At 45.0% G+C, this 21221-nt stretch overlaps 1 protein-coding gene across 2 annotated transcripts in view; it reads left to right on the plus strand.

The window, feature by feature from the left end:
* LOC132405058 (complexin-1) overlaps nucleotides 1-21221 on the plus strand; it is a 166454-nt gene that overhangs the window by 8749 nt on the left and 136484 nt on the right. For both annotated transcript variants that reach the window (XM_059989787.1, XM_059989786.1), the window contains exon 2: nucleotides 11120-11224. The gene's annotated coding sequence lies outside the window, so the exon portion shown is untranslated. The remainder of the gene's footprint in view (nucleotides 1-11119; nucleotides 11225-21221) is intronic.

Here is a 21221-nt window from a genome sequence, read left to right on the forward strand (position 1 = left end):
AGCTGTCTGTACTCATTCTTCACGACCTCTTCACTCTTTCTTCCTACATCATTTGTACCGATGTGTACCATGACATCTGGCTGCTCACCTTCCCACTTCAGAATGCTGTGCACGTGATCAGAGACATCCCTGACCCTGGCACCCGGGAGGGAACAACCCATCCAGGAATCTCTGTCACAACCACAGAACCTCCTGTCTGTACCTCTAACTATCAAGTTCCCTATCACTACCACTCTCCTCTTCTTCCCCCCTCCCTTTTGCACTGCAGAACCAGACTCAGTGCCAGTGCCAGAGTGGTGGATAACTGTTTGTCAGGTTGGAGGCCAGTGACTAGTGGTGTGCCTCAGGGATCTGTACTGGGTCCAATGTTGTTTGTCATATACATTAATGATCTGGATGATGGGGTGGTAAATTGGATTAGTAAGTATGTAGATGATACTAAGGTAGGAGGTGTTGTGGATAATGAAGTAGGTTTTCAAAGTTTGCAGAGAGATTTAGGTCAGTTAGAAGAGTGGGCTGAAAGGTGGCAGATGGAATTTAATGCTGATAAGTGTGAGGTGCTACATTTTGGTAGGAATAATCCAAATATGACATACATGGTAAATGGTAAGGCATTGAGGAATGCAGTAGAACAGAGTGATCTAAGAATAATGGTGCATAGTTCCCTGAAGGTGGAATCTCATGTGGATAGCGCCTGTACTTCCTCCTCTTTAATCGTCATAGTTTCCATAACTTCCCTACTTGTTTCCCTTACCTTACACAATTCAATATCCTTCTCTTTAGTGAATACTGAAGAAACGAAATTGTTCAAAATCTCCCCCATCTCTTTTGGCTCCACACATAGCTGTCCACTCTGATTCTCTAAGGGACCAATTTTTGCTATCCTTTTGCTATTAATATAACTGTAGAAACCCTTCAAATTTATTTTCACCTTACTTGCCAAAGCAACCTTGTATCTTCTTTTAGCTTTTCTAATTTCTTTCTTAAGATTCTTCTTACATTCTTTATATTCCTCGAGCACCTCATTTACTCCATGCTACCTATATTTATTGTAGATATCACACACAAAATGCTGGTGGAACACAGCAGGCTAGGCAGCATCTATAGGGAGAAGCGCTGTTGATGTTTTGGGCCGAGACCCTTCGTCAGGACTAACTGACAGGAAAGATACTAAGAGATTTGAAAGTAGGAGGGGGAGGGGGAAATACATAATGATAGGAGAAGACCGGAGGGGGTGGGATGAAGCTAAGAGCTGGAAAGGTGATTGGCAAAAGTGATACAGAGCTGGAGAAGGGAAAGGATCATGGGACGGGAGACCTAGGGAGAAAGAAAGGGGGAGGGGAGCACCAGAGGGTGATGGAGAACCGGCAGAGTGATGGGCAGAGAGAGGGAGAACATCTGACGTTCTCCCTTCCCTCTCCTGACAGTCACCCATTTATCTGCTTCCTGTATCCCTCGGATGACTACCTTTCTGTAGTTCCTGTCTACCACCACTTCACTTTCCCTAACAAGCCAAAGATCATTGAGTTCCAGCTCCAGTTCCCTACCACGGCCTCTAAGGAGCTGCAGCTTGATGTACCTGGCCTTCAGGGAGGATGGAAGTCTCTTCAAAATCCCACATCTGACACCCAGAGCAGAACACTGGCTGTGCAGACATATCCTTTATTCTCTCAAAATTAATTCAGAAAAAAAGAAATAAAGAATGAACTTACCTACTTACATTGCCTCCGCCTGTTCTTGCCAAAGCCCTGTTGAACCGAAGCCTTACTACTCTGACTCAGACCAGTCTGGCAATGACTGCTAGAACATAGAAGAACATTACAGCACAGAAAAAGGCCTTTTGGCCCTTCTTGGCTGTGCTGAACCATTCTTCTGCCTAGTCCCACTGACCTGCACCTGGACCATATCCCTCCAAACCCCTAGTGATACCTCTCTTTGATAAAGCTCTTCACTGGACCTGTGCAGGTGCTTCTGTTGTGTTTGCACAGTACTTGACTCAACGACTCCCATTGAAAACCTTCCTGCTTTTTAAAGTTCTTCACTGGACCTGTGAGGAAATGCTTCTGTTGCATTTGCCCCCTGTACCTCCCATACCCCCTGTATCTCCTAATCCTCCAGTTCCCCCCAGTACCCACTGCAACTCCTGAACTTCCTGTATCCCCGAGCCTCCTGTATCTCCTCGTCCTTCAGTTTCTCCTGCACCTCAGTACCCTCTGTGCCTCCTCTACTTTCTGTATCTCCTGTGCCCCACTAACCCCCTTACTTCCTGTACCTCCTGTACTCTGCATACCTCCTGTGCACTCTATAGCCCTGTACACCTCATACTCCCTGTATACTCCCACAACCCCTATAACTCCTGTACTCCACAAACACCCTCAACTTCCTATACCCTTGTACCACATGTACTCCAGTACCTCCTGTACCCTCTCTACCCCTTAACTCCCTGTACCACCTGTAAATCCCATACCACCTGTATCTGTTAGTCCTCCAGTTCCTGTAGCTCTGTACCTCTTAAACCCTCTCTACCCCTTACTTTCCTGTACCCCTGTAACTCCTTTGCGCCTGTACACCCTTTACCACCTTCACATCCTGTACCCCTTGTACTCCCTGTTTCATCTGTATCTTCCATACCCTGTGTCTCTCGTACACCTTATACACCTGTAGCTGCCTGTACCCTGTACCTGCTGTACCCTTGTATCTCCTGTATCCCTGGCACCCCCTATACCCCCTGTACCTCCTATACACCTATTAGCCCTTGTGCTCCATTATACCTGCTGTATCCCCTCTACCACCAGTGCCTCCTGTACTCCCTGTACCTCCTGTAGTCTATGTATATCCTGTACACCCTGTACTCCCAGCACCCCCATGCCCCTGTACCTCCTGTGCACCCTCTACCCCCTGTTGCCTTAGTACATCCTGCACCCCAGTACCAGTACCCCTCTAGCTTCTCTAACCCCTCTATTCCCATACCTTCTCTAACCCCTCTTATGCCTTAATTTCCTGGAACCCCTGTAACTACCTACTGCCTGTACCTCTTAGTCCTCCAGTTCCTTCTGTACTCCCTTTACCTCCTGTTCCCTCAGTAACCTTTCATCCTCCTGTAGCCCTTGTGCCTCCTGTACCCCCAGTAACTCCCAATCCTCCTATGCCCCCGTACCCCCTGTACCTGCTGTACACCCTGAACCCCATCTCCCCTTTACCTCCTGTACCCCCTGTATCTCCTATACCTCCCATTCCCCTTATACCTTGAGTACCGTCCCCACTGTACCTCCTGTTCTCCCTTTACACCCCATATCCCTGTACTTTCTGCACCCACTGTACTCCTTATACCTCCCATACCCTCTGTACCCCATGTACTTCATGTATCCCCATACCCCCGTACACCTGTACCCTCGTGTACCCCTGCATCTCCCTTACCCCTAGTACCCACCTGAATATCCTGAATCTCCCATATCTTCTGTATCCCCTGGGTTTCCTGTACCCCTTGTACCTCTCTTTACCTCTATATCCCTTTACATCCTGTACCTCTGTATCTTGTGTACCCCCTTTACATCCTGAGCCCCATACCTTCTATACCCCCTGTACCCCATATATCTCCTGTACACCCTGTAGCCCCCAGTACCGCCTGAATACCCTGTATCATCTGTACCCACTGTACCTCCTGTCCCCCCATACCCCTGTACGTCCCGAACACAATGCATCTCCCGTACCCGTTGTATTTCCTGTACCCATACTCCCTGTACCTCTCCACCTCATGTACTTCCTGTGTCCCCTGTGCTCACTGTACCCCTTGTATCTCCTGAACTTCCTGTGTACCCAGTAACACCTGTACCCACTGTACTTCCTAAGCCTCCTGTAGCCCTGTTACCTTGTACCCCCATATCCCCTGTACCTCCTGAACTTTCTGGACCCCTTGTATCTCCTGCACTTCCTGTAGCCCCCTGTAACACCTGTGTACCCTGTATCACCTTTACCCACTGTACCTCCCATAATCCCTTATACCCCCATATACCCTGTACCTCCTAAACCTCTTGTATCCCCTTTATCTTGTACTCCCAGTACCTCCTGTTCCCTTGTACTCCCTATGCCCTTAAGCCTCATGTATCTCCCTTACCTTCTGGACCTTCTGAACCCCCTGTACCTCCCATACCCTCTGTACCACCTGCACCCACTGCCCCACCGTACCTCCAGTTTCTCCTGTACCTAATATGTTCATGTTCTTCTGCTGTTGTAGCCCATCCTCTTTAAGATTCAACATCTAGTGCCACTCTTTTTTTTGTTTTTCGCACCATTCTCTGTAAACTCTAGAGACTATTATGTGTGAAAACCCCAGGTCAGCAGTTTCTGAGATATTCAAACCACCCCATCTGCCACCAACGATCATTCCACAGTCAAAGTCATTTAGATCACATTTTTTCACCATTCTGATGTTTGGTCTGAACAACAACTGAACCCGCTGACTATGTCTGCATGCTTTTATGCAGTAAATTGCTACCACATGATTAGCTGATTAAATATTTACATTAATGAGCAGGTATATAAGTGTACCTATTAAAATGTCACTGAGTGTATGTTGGAGTGGGTGCCTGAAAGCCTGATCACAGGAAGATTTGATGTGATTTTTGACCAAATGTTTGGTTGAGGGAGGAAGGGATTTAAGGAATATACGGAGTTACACCTTGAGGCAACTGAAGGCTTTGTCACTAATGATGGAATGAGTAAAGCTAAGGATACTGAAGATCCAGAATGCCCTGCAGCGCTGAGATTTGGTTGGTAGAAGGAGTTGTGGAAACTTGGAAGAGAGATCCTTAATTACCTTCCGCAGAAATATTGGTTGTCCGTCGATTTTGATGGTGATGATAGGAACTTGTGTGGGAAAGCTTTTAAAGTGGAAAAACCATTGCTTTGGGCAGTTCCACTCTCTCAACCTCAGAAGCCTATTCTAGTGGTATGAGTGACTGTCACAACTGGAGACCTCCTTGGTTGCAGTCTCTGCCCTTCACTCTCCATGGAGTACTGCAGAACTGCCTTTCTGACATTGGATCGCTCTGGTAATTTTACTTGCTCAGGCCTCCAAGACTAACTGGTTTGCCTCAGAAGCTAGTGTGATAGGGCATATCCCTTTGTCACCGGCTGCCTTCACCTGGTTTAGCCCCCCTGTCAAAGTGTGTATCAGCGTGTAGCCACTACTTGGAGCCACAGGTGAAAGGTGAAGACCCAAAGTCAATAAGCTGTACTGAGAGGGCCACGACAAGCACTTTCACCAGAGGTGCTTCCCTTACTTGGACCCCTCATACACCCCATTTGCAGAAATATTTAGCATAAAAATAATGAACTGTGCTGGGAGAGGTGTACTAGGTAGTGAGAAAAAGCAAAAGGGAGCAGAAAGTCCCAGAATCATCATCATAATGTGTGGAGGGTGGTACTGAGTTAACTTTACGTGGGCTGAGTACCAGTGAGTAGGGCCACTGGGTATCAATGGCAGTATGGGACTGGGCAAAAGCACAGCGGGTGTTAGTGGAAGGGATTGTGCAGGGGTAGTCAGACAAAGGGGATGATGGGAGTAGCTGGGGCAGTGGTCATAACTGTGGGCATGCTTGGGTAGTGTTGATGTTGGTGTTGATGGGATCATCCAGGCAACATAACCAATTTCTTGATGAAGGTTCACCTGTTTATTCAGACACTGCCTGACCTGAGTTCCTCGAGAATTTTGTGCATGTTGCTCTGCATTTTCAGCATCTGCAGAATCTCCTGTGTTTATGTGAGCATAACCAATTTGTTCTGTACTGCTTCAATGGGTTATTTATTTCAATTACTGTCTATTGTAAGAAGGATGATTGTCCACATGATGGCCTTTTGCTGGATCTTTGAGTGGAACAATGATGTCATTTAATGTGTTCTATTCAACATAGAATGAGGCCAGGCAACCTGCTGATGTTATTATGTATTGAAGGTACAGGCATGACATTAATCAGCTGTATCCACATCCATTACAGGTCTGAACAGCACAATTCCATTTTGATGACCCCTTTAAAGATGAACTGTCGAATTAGTGGATGCAGAGATAAATGAAGGATGTTTGAAACACCATTCTTTCCGTTTGTTTCTCCTATACATTGTGGGATGGGATAGCTATTGCATTCCTGGGTCAAAGTGCTCTTAGTAAATTGTTTTTTGCTTCTTGTGTCGCTCAGTATGGTAAAATTTGTTGGGTTTCATTGAATCTTTGCCCTATTAAATCAGCCAAGAATACCGAACATCACACTCACACAGGGAGACTCAATTTGCAATTTCTATTGTTGTTACCTTAACCAGCTGCCTGCCATCATTATTTATGTCTGTGTTTGTTTATTTTTATTTATAAATACATCATGGAATAGGCCCTTCCAGCTTTTCAAGGGGTGTCATCAACAAACTAACAATTTAATAAGACAATTCACAATGACCAATTAACCTACTAAACGGTATGTCTTTAGCCTGTGGAAGGGAATTGGGACATCAGGAGAAAACCCACGTGCACACAGGGAGGAATGTACAGACTTGCTTACAGAGGCCGCCAGAATTGAACTCTGAACTCAGATGTCGTGAGCTGTAATAATGTCACGGTAACCGCTATGTTCATAATAGCGACAAACATTAGTTGTCAAAGGCAATTGAATCTGAGAGTAATAAAAAGATGTATTAAATAAATAAAGAACTGTCAATTTATTTTATTTCCAGGTGCTGTACATTTTCTTCCATGTCAGTTTTTGTATATTATTAGTAAAGAAGGAATTGGGAGGGCTAAGATGGGTAATGAAATGTTGTTGATGAGCAGACCCTGTGTCATTGCCATTCGCCAAGACATCAGGTATATTTAAAATAGAGGCTGATAGGTTCATGATTAGTCAGGGCGTCAAAGGATACAGGGAGAAGGCAGGAGAATAAGGTTGAGAGGGATAATAAATCAACCATGATGGAATGGTGCAGCAGACTCGATGGGCTGAATTACCTAATTTTGCTCCTTTGAGTTTTGGTCTTATGAGTAGGAATAAACAGAATCCCAAGATTTTTTTTTCACAGATGCTAAAAATAAGAGGGTAACTTGATAGAGAATAGGACCACCCAAGAACAAAAGAAGGAATTTATGTCTGTAGTCAGAGGAAGAAGCTGAGGTATTAAATAAGTATGTAGCTAAAGAGAAGATACTAGATAGAGGCTAGCAATAACATAGAGGGTAGGATGATACATGAGAGCATGTTGAAGACCTATGAGCCTTACATCAGCAGTAAATAATTATTAAAGTCAATTTTTACATGGATAATTGACAAGTCTCACATGTTAGGGTGATTTAGATTAGGCACATAAGATCCCTGGACATGCAAAATTGACTTGACCATGAGCGTTACTCTGACCAGTAGTGTTCCACAAGGATCAAATCAATTTGTATGTGATATATGTAAATAATTTGCTCAAAGATGTAGGTACACCAGTGGAAATGTAGGCAGAGAAATGGCAGAGATAGTTTAATCTGCACAAGTGTGAGGTGTTGCACTTCAGGCAGTCAAATGTAAAAGGAAAATACCCAGTAAATGGCAGGACCCTCAGGAGCATTGATATACAGAAGGTTCCTAAGATGCAAGTCCATATCTCCCTGAAAGTGGTAACAAAGCTGGACAAGGTGATCAAGAAGGTGTATTATTCGTTTTTGAGGTGTGTAAGGTGACAGACAACTATCACTATTCTTTTTAGGACTTTAACAGTCACATGTTTTTGGGATTTATTGGGTGACAGATGCTTTTGCTACTCTTTTTAGGACTTTAGCAGTAACACGTTCTTGAAGTTTTTGTTACAATTTTGTCCCAAATTGGCATAGTGATTTTGTTTCATATAAAATAATGCAGCATAAAGTGAGAATGTAGACATTTTATTGAATTTTGCATCCATTGTATACAAATCTAAAACAAGTTTGGGAAATTTGTAACCACACTGTGACACTGCAAGTTGCATGCGACACCGCTATAGTTGGCACGATAGCACAGCAATTAGCATGGCGCTATTACAGCTTGGGATTCAAAGTTTGGAATTCATTTCCACTATTCTCTATAAGCAAGTCTGTACATTGCTTCCCGTATGATGCAGTGTCTCAACCTGAAACATTGACAATTCTTTTCCTGCACAGATGCTGCTCAATCCACTGAGTTCCTTCAGCAGATTGTTTGTTGCACCAGATTCCAGCATTTCAAGTTAATCAAGCTGAAGTTTAATTATCATTCAATCATGCATGAACATCCATGAATACAGCCAAATGAAATGGTATTCATCCAGAGCCAAACAAAATACCAAATCACACACAGCTCAAGGCACATAGCACATTTAAGATAGCAGTAAATATACAGTCACACAGAAAAGTAATAATAAAGCCCACATCCCTGAATGTCATGTACTGTAGATTGATAGTGCTTGGATATTGTCAGCAAGAACAAGCCTGCAGCAGTCCAAATATCCCACATTAGTACAGCCACAGGCGAATGCAATCCAGCTGTCTTCCACTGAGCAATCACTGGAGAGCAGCACGGATGGGAGGGGAAAGCCTCCAACCCAGCATGGATTCCAGTGTGCCCACTGCACCTCTGCTCTCTCCCATACTGCCTTCAGCAACTCTTCCCTGGGCCTCTGCAATAGGTGACCCTGTGGCATGAGGGCCTAGTCTGCACCACAACTGAGGCCTCTCAGTTCCCCTACCATCGCTATCACCAATGAACCAGGTTTGAAGCATTCTACATTACCAATGTCCAACAGGGTTTTGTGATCACTACAAAAACATCCAAGACAATCGTACGATCCATTTGTTAGTCTGCATGCCATCTTCACGCACCGACTCTGATGCCTTCCTATATAGCAGGCAGCAACACAGTCTGCACTAAGTCCAGCTCCTTCACTATTGAATAACTCACTAGTGGGGTAAATCTGCAGTATTTAATTAAAAGCTCGTGTGTACAAGGTCGCAAAGATTAGTGGGAAAACTTTAAAAAGCAACAAAGAACAACTAAACAAGAAATAAGGAAATGGAAGATAAAGTATGAAAGTAAATTAGCACAAAGTATAAAAACAGGAAAAGTTTTTATAAATATATAAAGTGGAAGAGGGTAACTAAAGTCAAAATAGGTCCTTTTGAAGACGAGAATGGGAAATTAATATTTGGTGATAAGGAAATGGCTGAGGCATTGAACGACTATTTTGTGTTGGTCTTCACAGTAGAGGACACATCTAATATGCCAAAGAAGGATGTTATGGATGAAATGGGAGGTGAGGACCTCGATTAAATCACTGTCACTAAAGAGATAGTGATGAGCAAACTAGAGGGCCTGAAGGTAGATAAGTCCCCTGGTCCTGATGGGATGCATCCCAGGGTGCTGAGGGAATTGGCGAAGGTTATAGTAGACGCGCTATTTATCATTTATCAAAACTGTCTAGACTCTGGGCAGGTCCCGGCAGATTGGAAGACAGCAAATGTCCCGTCACTTTTTAAAAACGGATGTAGGCAAAAGATGGGCAACTATAGGCCAGTTAGCTTAACATCTGTAGTCAGGAAAATCCTTGAAGTTGTCATTAAGGAAGAAATAGTGAAACATTTAGAAAGGAGTGGTTCCATTAGACAGATGCAGCATGGATTCAGAAAGGCAGGTCCTGTTTGACAAACGTACTGGAGTACTTTGAGGACAGAATGAGTGCAGTGGATAGAGGGGAACAGGTGGATGTCGTATACTTGGATTTCCAGAAGGCGTTCAATAAGGTGCCGCACAAGAGACTAAGATTCAGATGCATGGAGTCGGAGGAAGTGTATTGCATGGATAGTGGATTGGTTAACCAATAGAAGGCAGAGAGTTGGTGTAAATGGGTGTTTCTCCAGTTGGCGGTCAGTGGTGAGTGGGGTGCCGCAGGGGTCAGTGCTGGGCCCGCAGCTGTTTACCATTTACATTGATGATTTGGAAGAGGGGACTGTGTAGTGCAGCAAAATTTGTTGATGACACTAAACTGAGTGGAAAAGCAAATTGTACAGAGGATGTGGAGAGTCTGCAGTGGGATATAGATAGGTTAAGTGTGTGGGCCAAGGTCTGGCAGATGGAATACAAAGTTGGTAAATGTGAGATCATCCACTTTGGAAGGAATAATAGAAGAGCAGATTGTTCATTAAATGGTGAAAGATTGCAGCATGCTGTTGTGCAGAGGGACTTGGGAGTGCTTGTTCATGAATCACAAAAAATTGGCTTGCAGGTACAACAGGTTATTAAGAAGGCAAACGGAATGTTGGCCTTCATTGCTAGAGGGATTGAATTCAAGAGCAGGGAGGTCATGCTGCAACTATACAGGGTATTGGTGAGGCTGCACCTGGAGTACTGTGTGTAGTTCTGGTCTCCATACTTGAGGAAGGGTATACTGGCTTTGGAGGCAATGCAGAGGAGGTACACCAGGTTGATTCCAGAGATGAGGGGTTAATCTATGAGGAGAGATTGAGTCACCTGGGAGTATACTCTCTGGAATTCAGAATAATGAGAGAGGATCTAATAGAAACATACAAAATTTTGAAAGAGATAGATAAGATAGAAGTTGGAAAGTTGTTTCCATTGGTAAGTGAGACTAGAACTAGGGGAAGTTGCCTCAAGATTCAGGGGAGAAGATTTAGGATGGAGATGAGTAGGAACTGTTTCTCCCAGAGAGTGGTGAATCTGTGGAATTCTCTGCAGGTGAGTCTTCTTCACTAAATGTATTTGAGATAGATAGATTTTTACATAGTAGGGGAATTATGGGTTATAGGGAAGAGGCAGGTAGATGGTGCTGAGTTTATGGACAGATCTGCCATGATCTTATTTAATGGCATGGCAGGCTTGATGGGCCGGATAGCCTACTCCTGCTCCTATTTCTTATGTTCTTAAGTTTACTTGATATTCCTGATATCCACAGCATCATGCGATCATAAAAAAGATGTAAGAGATAAACAGTTACATGTTTGGTTGGACTTAGAGTAGTCACTGCAACCTTGCATGCCACCATCTTGCAGTCTCTCTGTCTCAGTGGAAGTAATTTTGTGTAATGTGTATTTAATCACACAAGAATATGAATTCTTTCTTTCTTATAGGAAGACATCAGAGTCAATGCGTGAAGGTGGCGTGCAGACTAACAAATGGATCGTACGATTGTCTTGGATGTTTTTGTAGTGATCACAAAACCCTGTTGGACATTGGTAATGTAGAATGCTTCAAACCTGGTTCATTGGTGATAGCGATGGTAGGGGAACTGAGAGGCCTCAGTTGTGGTGCAGACTAGGCCCTCATGCCACAGGGTCACCTATTGCAGAAAGAAAGAAAGAAGAATACTAATTCATGGTGAAGATGGCCATTGAGGCACAGGTGTCCACAGGGAAGGGAGCGTGGGTGGAAATGTGTAAGTGAGTGCTGTGTACAAAGGCTGTCCTGAGATGAGATGACTCAAAGATCAGTCAGGGTAGGGGCAAATTCTCAGAAGTGGGAACCATACAGGAAGAAACAGAAACGGATATATGATGTGAAATTTGTTCTTTTCTGGCAGCAATACAGTGCAAGACATAAATGTCCAGAAATTACTTAGTGCAAAAGCAAGGAATAATGAACCAGTGCTTATAGATTCATGGTCTATTCAGAAACTTGATAGTGGAGGGGGAAAGTTGCCCTAAAACACTGAGTGTGAGTCTTCAGGCTCCTATACATCCCACTGATGGTAGTAATGAGAAGAAGGCATGCCCCAGATGGAGAGGGTCCAACATCAATGCAGAATATTCTCAATCTACCTCTATGGACAAATCAATTCTGAATTCAAGTTTCAGCAGCAATGTTTCGCTGGATTCCGTACCTCCTGAGTTTCTGAATGAGCCTATGATGGGCAACCTTGTCAAATTCCTTAACTAAAATTCATACACACCCTACCCACCACACCACCTTCATTGACTTGTTTTGTCACTTCCTCAAAAAGTCAACTAGGCTCATGAGGGATGACCTGCTCCTCACAAAGCAATGCTGACCACTCCTAATCAGACTAATTCCTCTCCAAATCCTCATAAATCCTGTCTTCAAGAATTTTTCCAGTAGTTTGGCCACCACTGATATAAGACTCACTGGTCTATAATTCCCAGGGCTATCCCTATTACCTTTCCTGAATGAAGAAATAACATTTGTCATCATCCAATCTTTTGGTATTACTTCTCTGACCAGTGAAGACAAAAGATCATCATCAAAGGCACAGCAATCTCTTCCCTTGCATCCTGTAATAAACTGGGGTATATATATCATTCACCACTGGAAACTTAAACAGTCTTAGAGTCATAGAAAAGTACAGCACAGAAACAGGTCCTTCAGTCAATTTAGTTTATAGCAAGCCATTTAAACTACCTACCCCCATCCATCTACACCAAAACCAAAGCCCTCCATACATCTACCATCCATGTACCTATCTAAACTTCTCTTAAACATTAAAATTGAGCTCACATGCACCATTTGTGCTGGCAGCTTGTTCCACACTCTCATGATCCTCTGAATGAAGAAGTTTCCCCTCATGTTCCCCTTAACCATTTCACCTTTCATCCTTAACCGATGACATCTAGTTGTAGTCCCACCCAACCTCAGTGGAAAAAAGCCTGCTTGCATTTATCCTATCTCTACCCCTCATAATTTTGAATATCTCTAACAAATCTCCTCTCAGTCTTCTACATGCCAAGAAAGAAAGTCCCAACCTATTCAATCTTTCTGTATAACTCAGGACGTACAGATTTTGTTAAATAATCAATATATGGAGCTCCCAACTGGATACACCATGAGACCATACGATATAGGAGCGGAATTAGACCATTTGGTCCATTGAGTCTGCTCCTGTATTTCATTATGGGTGATCCATCTTCCCCCTTAGTACCAATTTCCCGCTTTCTTCCAGAATCTCTTCATGCCCTGACCAATCAAGAAACTATCAACCTCTGCTTTAAATATACGTAAAGACTTGGCTTCCGCAACTGTCCATGGCAACAAATTCACACAGATTCACCATTCTCTGGCTAAAGAATTTCCTCCTAATCACCGTTCTAAATGGACACTTCTCTATTCTGAGGCTGTGTCCTCTGGTCCTGGTCTCTCCCACCATAGGAAACATCCTCTCCACATCCATGCTGTTGAAGCCTTTCACCATTCAATAGGTTTCAATGAGCTCACCCCTCATTCTTCTGAATTCCAGTGAATACAGGCCCAGAGCCATCATACGCTCTTCACATGACAAGCTGTTCAATCCTGGAATCATTTTCTTGAACCTCCTTTAAACCCTCTCCAGTGTCAGCAGATCCTTTCTAAGATAAGGGACAGAAACTGCTCACAATACTCCAATTGAGGGCTCACCAGTGTTTTTTAAGGTCTCAACATTACATTTACGTTCAAGTCCTCTTGAAATGAATGCAAACTTCACATTTACCTTCCTCACCACTGACTCAACCTACAAATTAATCATTAGAGAATGGTGAATGGGGGATTTGGGGTGCATGGAGTTCTGCGGGTGTTAGCAGAAAAGGGGGTGTGCAACCCCCCCCCCCCCCACCGCTTCAAGTCCCACATGTGAGGTTGGTCAAGAAGGTTCAGTCACTTGACTTTCAGGATGAATTAGCCAATAGGATCCAACATTGGCTTCATGGGAGAAGCCAGAGAGTGGCAGTAGATGGTTGCTTCTATGACTGGAGGCCTGTGACTAGTGGTGTGAAATAGGGTTTGGTACAAGGTTCGTCGCATTTGTCATCTGGATGCTAATGTGGTTACTGGGAACAGCAAATTAGCAGATGGCACTAAGATTGGGGGTGTAGTGAAGACTAAGGAAGACTATCAAAGCTTGCAGCAGGATCTGGACAGCTGGAAAAATGGACTGAAAAATGGCAGATAGAATTTGATGTAGATGTGTGAAGAGCTGCACTTTGGGAGGACAAGCCAGGATAGGACTTACACATTGAGCGGCAGGGCACTGAGTAGTGCGGTAGAATCTGGGAATACAGGTCCATAAATTATTGAAAGTGGTGTCTTGGGCTGATAGATTCATAAAGAAAGCTTTTGGCACTGAGCTTCATAAATCAAAGTATTGAGTACAAGAGATGGGATGTTATGATGAAGTTGAATCAGACACTGATGTGTGCAGTTTTAGTCACTGACCTGCAGGAATGATATTAATACATTTGAAAAAGTTCAGAGACAGTTTGCAAGTCTGTTGCAGGGACGAGGACATAAGGTGTATGAATTGGTTAGGACTTTATTCCCTGGAGCATAGGAGAATCATGGTAGATTTGATAGAGGTATACAAAATGATGAGGGGTCCAGATAGGGTAAATGCAAGCAGGCTTCCATTGAGGTTATGGATGGAAGATGAAGTATTTAAGGGGAACTGCTTCACTCAGGTGATGACTGTGGAACGAGCTGCAAGCGGAAGTGGTGGATACGGTTTGGATTGCGACATTTTTGAGAAGTTTGGAGAAGTACGTATAGGTGGGAGGGGTATGGGGGGCTATGGTTCAGGTGCGGATCTGTGGGACTAGAGAGAATAATAGTTCGGCATAGAATGGATTGGCTGAACGGCCTGTTTCAGTACTATAACAGGATGACCACATCCCGCAGCGGCTGCGGTGACGACCGGTTGCTACCGGCGCCAGTCTCTCCCTCGCTCGGTCGCACCGCCCACAGATCCTCTGCAAGGTCACGTCAGTCACCAAGTTGATTCTCACTCTCCGCCTCTTCATCATCACCCTGTCAGCATTTTCCCGGTGCTCTCTCCGCAATCAGCACGCAGTTTCCCACTACCTCCCAGTCTCACCCGCGGCCCTTTTTAAACATTTAGCTTTTCCCCGTCATTCGGATCAACCGAGGAGCCGTGGTTTGCCGGGCCCGTGTGGGCTCGCCTCAGCTTCTCCTGCGGAGCGCCAGCGCTCCTTGCACTGTTTACCGTGACTGGAGGAGCCAGGGGTTTCCTACATCTCAGTTCCCCTCTCAGTGCTGGCTCCCCTGGTGGAGAGAGCGGCCTTCCGGGTAGCCGGCCTCGGGGGAGAACTCGCTGCCGGTTCATTAACGCGGTCCAGCGGTTGAAATTATGAAGAATGCTTGCCTGGATGCAGGGGCGTGAGGTCTAACTCCCAATAAGAGGGTTCGGGACTAAGTGAAAGTAAGACTCTCCTTGCCCAATCGGTTTTCACTACTGTTAGCTATGAACATTTATTACTGCGGCGTCACATTCCTGCAATGCCTCTAACTCGCTTTAATAACCCGAGCTCCCCACCACAGTGTGAATCGCCTCACATGCGGGGTGCTATGCCGGATAAAAATGTCATCCGCCGGTTCACGTTGCACAATGACAGCCCACTCTTTGGATCAAGCAGATAACGATAAACATTCCACAACATAAATCAGAACGATGTTTATACTTCAAGCACCGTCAGTATAGATGGATCTGTGTGCATACTACAAGGTGTGCATTGGAGAGGGACAGCCGACGATTATTAATAATTGTGCGGCAGTAAAACTTCCCAAATGCTCACCGACCAGAAAATTTGTGACAATGTACGGCATTAAATCGCACCGAACTGCTAATCTGATGTGCATGGGGTGACTGCAGAGCATCGGAAAAGCTGCAGAAAGTTGTAAACTCAGTCAGCTCCATCATGGGCATCGGCCTCCCCTGCATCGAGGACACCTTCAAAAGGCGATGCCCCAGAAAGGCGGCATCCGTCGTTAAATACCCCCATCACCCAGGATATGCCCTCTTCTCACGGAGGAGGTACAGGAGCCTGAAGACAAACACTATGTTTCAGGAACAGCTTCTTCCCCTCCACCATCAGATTTCTTGATGGACAATAAAACCAGAAATACAACCTCACTATTTTTGCTCTGTGTTGCACTAGTTACTGCAACACAGAGTAAAATACAATGTGTGTGTGTATGGTAAATAAAATATGTGTATGTATATATACACATATACATATATATATACTTACTTGTATGTGTGTGTGTGTATATATATATAGTTTTCTTTTATCGTTATGAATTGCTGCCGCATAACAACAAATTTCACGACATACGTTAGTGATAAACATTCTGATTCTGTCCGTGTATCCGGGGGGATGGTGGGGTGGGTGGGGGGATTAATTTATTTTGAGTGAGGACAGAGTTTGCTGAGTGTGGACTTGAGCAGATTGGCGCAGGGGGAGGGGAAAGGGGTGGGGAGCTATTTTTAGTGTGTGTGCGGAGCAGAGATGTGCTAGTGCTGCCGAGACGCGGGACGTGGCGGGACCCCACCGAAGCTGTTCTTTCAGCACCTACCCGCTCTGTCAGCACAGGTAAGAAACGGGCTCGTTGCCGCTGCTTTCCTTCACTCAGGTATCTAAGCCGCAGTGTGCAAGTTAAAGTGCTGCCTGGTTTTTAGTTATAACTTGATCACAATTAACAGACGCAACTCGACTGTGAAACTGTTAGGAATGTAAGGATAGTTATGAACAACCCTTCACGCCCCCAAACACTATTTTATCATTTCCTGTCAATCACCTTATGTACAACCTTTATGAACATACTTTATGGCGTCACTTTATGAACATACAATCAGACTATGTACATAAATTACCTAATGTCTTTATTGTGTTTTAAAATATTGTGTTCTTTATCTTATTGTGTGTTTTTTTGTGCTGCATCGGATCCGGAGTAAGAATTATTTCATTCTCCTTTACGCTTGTATACAGAAAATGACATTAAACAGTCATGAATCTTTCGGAAATATTCAGTAATCAGTTTACGTTTCTCGGGAGACTGGCCCGGGTCACAATGAAAGTAATGGACTGACATTACATTGACACATCGTTACTACTTTGTGTTCACCGTGGGTCACGTTTATAGACACGTTTATAGACCGTGGGTCACGTTTATAGGTATGCAGGCTGTCTGTTTGTCCGCACTGTCCCCGCTCTCCTGTCTCTTCACCCCTGTGAGCGGGTACGGACGGGGGAGGGGGGGTGAAGATTTGGGTGTCGAGATGACTTTGCTTGCTCAATAACGAGGGCGAGGAGAGACATCCCGCCACTTGCTATGCTATGGCTGAGGCAGCAGCAGCGTTTCGGGTTCATCTCCCGGGCGAGGTACCGTAGGGAGGACCCCGTGTATTAACGAGACCTGCTGTGACCTTGGGGATTGCGCTGAGTGCGCTACATGTTTCTTCAAGGGCGCAGAGTGAAGCGATCCCCGAGCGGTAGAGCACAGTGTTTGGCACAAAGCGCTTATTGGAGGAGGCGCCCATTGCCCTTGTAGTCACATTGATGTCTAGCGTAATCTGAAACATAATGGAGCGATCGGTTACAGGGTTCCTTAGGAGTATACCGTTAGCCCTTTCTAAGTACACCGGTAGGGCTAGGCAGGTTAGCTCTAATTTAGCGAGCACCACCCAGCGGGGGAGTAATTACCCCCGCGCCCCCCCCCCCCGCCCCCCGTAAACAAGAATGAAATTTGGCAGGAAGTAGCGGTAGTGTTAACTGAAAACTGCTGATAAAGCGGAGCGGGGAGGTCGGTGCCTGAACTGACAGCGCAGCTCAGCACGGCGGCATGCGGAAGCGCGTTGCTGCTGAGACCCGCATCTCCAAGCAACTCTGCAAGTGTCTGTGAGGCCGCTCTCTCTATATATATTCCGAGGCCTGTCACTCAGAGGTACGCTTAGAAGTCCAAAAGGAATGGCGCAGACAACAGGTGCAGGTTTGCAGGGACAGAGCTTGCGGAGTCGTAGTACCCCCGCGGAGCAGGCAGGGTAACCACTCATCCCAAATAACTACCTGTCACTAAATAAATAACCTTGAGATATTCCCACATTCCAGGGACAGAGACCAGATCCATTTCCACACAATCCAGCGAATTCCCATTGACACCGGCAAGATAAAATCCTTGTGGTATCCACAATTCAGAGTGACAGAAAATCCCATCCCAATTCCCACAAAAAGATAAAGAATCCCATCCCGTTCACACAGAGCCATTGACAATCCCATCCCGTTCACACAGAGCCGTTGACAATCCCATCCCATGCACACAGAGCCGTTGACAATCCCATCCCGTTCACACGGAGCCATAAAGAATCCCATCCCGTTCACACAGAGCCGTTGACAATCCCATCCCGTTCACACGGAGCCATAAAGAATCCCATCCCGTTCACACGGAGCCATAAAGAATCCCATCCCATGCACACAGAGCCGTTGACAATCCCATCCCGTTCACACGGAGCCATAAAGAATCCCATCCCGTTCACACGGAGCCATAAAGAATCCCATCCCGTTCACACAGAGCCATAAAGAATCCCATCCCATTCACACAGAGCCATAAAGAATCCCATCCCCATTCCCACAGAGAGACAGAGAATTCAGAAAGTAATGAGGCATGTGATCCTCAGAGACCTTGCTTTCTGGATCCAAAATTGGCTTGACCAGAGAAGGAAAAGGGTGGTTTTGGATGGTTTGTATTCTGCATGGAGGACCGTGATCGCAATGGTGTTCCACAGAGATTTGTTCTGGGACTCCTCCTCTTTGTGATTTTTATAAATGACCTGGATGAGTTAATAAAAGGGTAGTAAATTTGCTGATGACACAAAAGTTGGGGTGTTGTAGATATTCTGGAGGGTTGTCAGAGGTTACACCAATAGGATTCAGAACTGGGCTGAGAAGTGGCAGATGGAGTACAACCCAGATAAGTGTGAAGTGGTTAATTTTAGTAGGCCAATTTGAAGACAGAATGTAATATTAAAGGAAAGACTCTTGGAAATGTAATTTTGGGGTCCATGTCCTTAGGACACTCAAAGCTGCTGTGTAGGTTGACTGTGTGATTAAGAAGGCATACAGTGTGATGGCATTCATCAACCAAGGGATTGAGCCGAGAGGTAATGTTACAGCTATATAGGACCCTGGTCCTATATATGAATGTTTTCAAAGCCTGCAGAGGGATTTGGACCAGCTGGAAAAATGGGCTGAAAAATGGCAGATGGAGTTTAATGCACACAAGTGTGAGGTATTGCACTTTGGAAGGACAAACCAAGGTAGAACATGCAAGGTAAATGGTAGGACACTGAGGAGTGCAGTAGAACAGAGGGATCTGGGAATACAGATACAAAATTCCCTAAAAGTGGCATCACAGGTAGATAGGGTCGTAAATAGAGCTTTTGGTACATTGGCCTTTATAAATCAAAGTATTGAGTATAAGAGTTGGAATGTTATGGTGAGGTTGTATAAGACATTGGTGAGGCTGAATTTGGATTATTGCAAGCAGTTTTGGTCACTGAATTACAGGAAGGATATTAATAAATTTGAAAGAGTGCAGAGAAGGTTTACAAGGATTATATTATCATCATTCTATTCATTCTATGTAATTATCTTAAAAATTGAATTAAAAAAATGAAAGAGTGCAGAGAAGGTTTACAAGGATGTTGCCGGGACTTGAGAAACTGAGTTACAGAGAAAGGTTGAATAGGTTAGGACTTTATTCCCTGGAGCGTAGAAGAATGAGGGGAGATTTGATAGAGGTATATAAAATTATGATGGGTATAGATAGAGTGAATGCAAGCAGGCTTTTTCCACTGAGGCTAGGGGAGAAAAAAACCAGAGGACATGGGTTAAGGGTGCAGAGAGAAAAGTTTAAAGGGAACATTGGTGGGGGGGTCTTCTTCACACAAATAGTAGTGGCAGTGTGGAATGAGCTGCCAGTTGAAGTGGTAAATGCATAGAACATAGAATAGTACAGCACATTACAGGCCCTTTGGCCCACAATGTTGTGCCAACCTTCAAACCCTGCCTCCCATATAACCCCCCACCTTAAATTCCTCCATATACCTGTCTAGTAGTCTCTTAAACTTCACTAGTGTATCTGCCTCCACCACTGACTCAGGCAGTGCATTCCATGCACCAACCACTCTCTGAGTGAAAAACCTTCCTCTAATATCCCCCTTGAACTTCCCTCCCCTTACCTTAAAGCCATGTCCTCTTGTACTGAGCAGTAGTGCCCTGGGGAAGAGGCGTTGGCTGTCCACTCTGTCTATTCCTCTTAATATCTTGTACACCTCTATCATGTCTCCTCTCATCCTCCTTCCCTCCAAAGAGTAAAGCCCTACCTCCCTTAATCTCTGATCAGGCTCACTTTTAACATTTAAGAAAATCTTGGACAGGTACATGGATGAAAGGGGTATGGAGGGATATGGTCCAGGTGCAGGTCAGTGGGACTAGGCAAAAAAATGGTTTGGCACAGCCAAGAAAGGCCATCAGGTCTGTTTCTGTGCTGTAATGTTCTATGGTTTCTATGGTCAGACCCGACTTGGAGGATTGTGCTCAGTTCTAATCACCTCACTACAGGAAGGATGTGGATACTTTAGAGAGAGTGTAGAGGAGATTTACAAGGATGTTACCTGGATTGGAGAGTGTATCTTATGAGAATAAGTTGAGTGAACTTTTCTGCTTGGAGCAACAGAGGACGAGAGCTGACCTGATAGTAGGTGTACAAGATGATGAGAGGCATTGATCATTTGGATAGCCAGAGGCTTTCTCCCCCAGGGTTGAAGTGGCTAACATGAGGGGGCACAGTTTTAAGGTTCTTGAATGTAAGTACAAGGTACTTGGTAAGTTTTTCACACAGAGAGTGGGGGGTGTGTGGAATGGTAGAAGGTGGTAGAGGCATACACAATAAGTTATTTTTGTCATAAGGTGGGCATTGGGAACAGACCCAAATGCAAGACACAGACACTGAAGTACTAGGGAGAGGACTAGGTGTATAAAGTAAGCAAGGGAAGTAGGGAAGAAACAACACTGGACAAGACACAGGCCCTGGACAAGACTGGGAGACAGGGCATAGGCTAGGACTAGAGTAGGAAAGTGGGACCTGGACGAGGAACTAGGAACTGGAAACTAGAAACTAGAAACCTGAACAAGGACTCCGAGCCAGAGACTGGACAGGGACCCAGAACCTGGGTCTTGACTCAGGCTCAGACTCTGGATCCAGGCGAGGACTGAACGTGGCAAGGCAACAGGACTGGATGAGGGGGCAGGACGCAGGACTCCAGGGCTGGATTAGGACATGAAGCTCAGACTTGGTCTTGATTGAGGGAGAGCAGGAATGCAGAGCTCAGGTCAAGGGAGAGCAGGAACACAGAGCCAAGGTTGAGGGAGAGCAAAACAGAAGCAGGAAGAGGCA

The sequence above is a fragment of the Hypanus sabinus genome, chromosome 14 (genome assembly GCF_030144855.1).
Source record: "Hypanus sabinus isolate sHypSab1 chromosome 14, sHypSab1.hap1, whole genome shotgun sequence".
Lineage (NCBI taxonomy): Eukaryota > Metazoa > Chordata > Chondrichthyes > Myliobatiformes > Dasyatidae > Hypanus > Hypanus sabinus.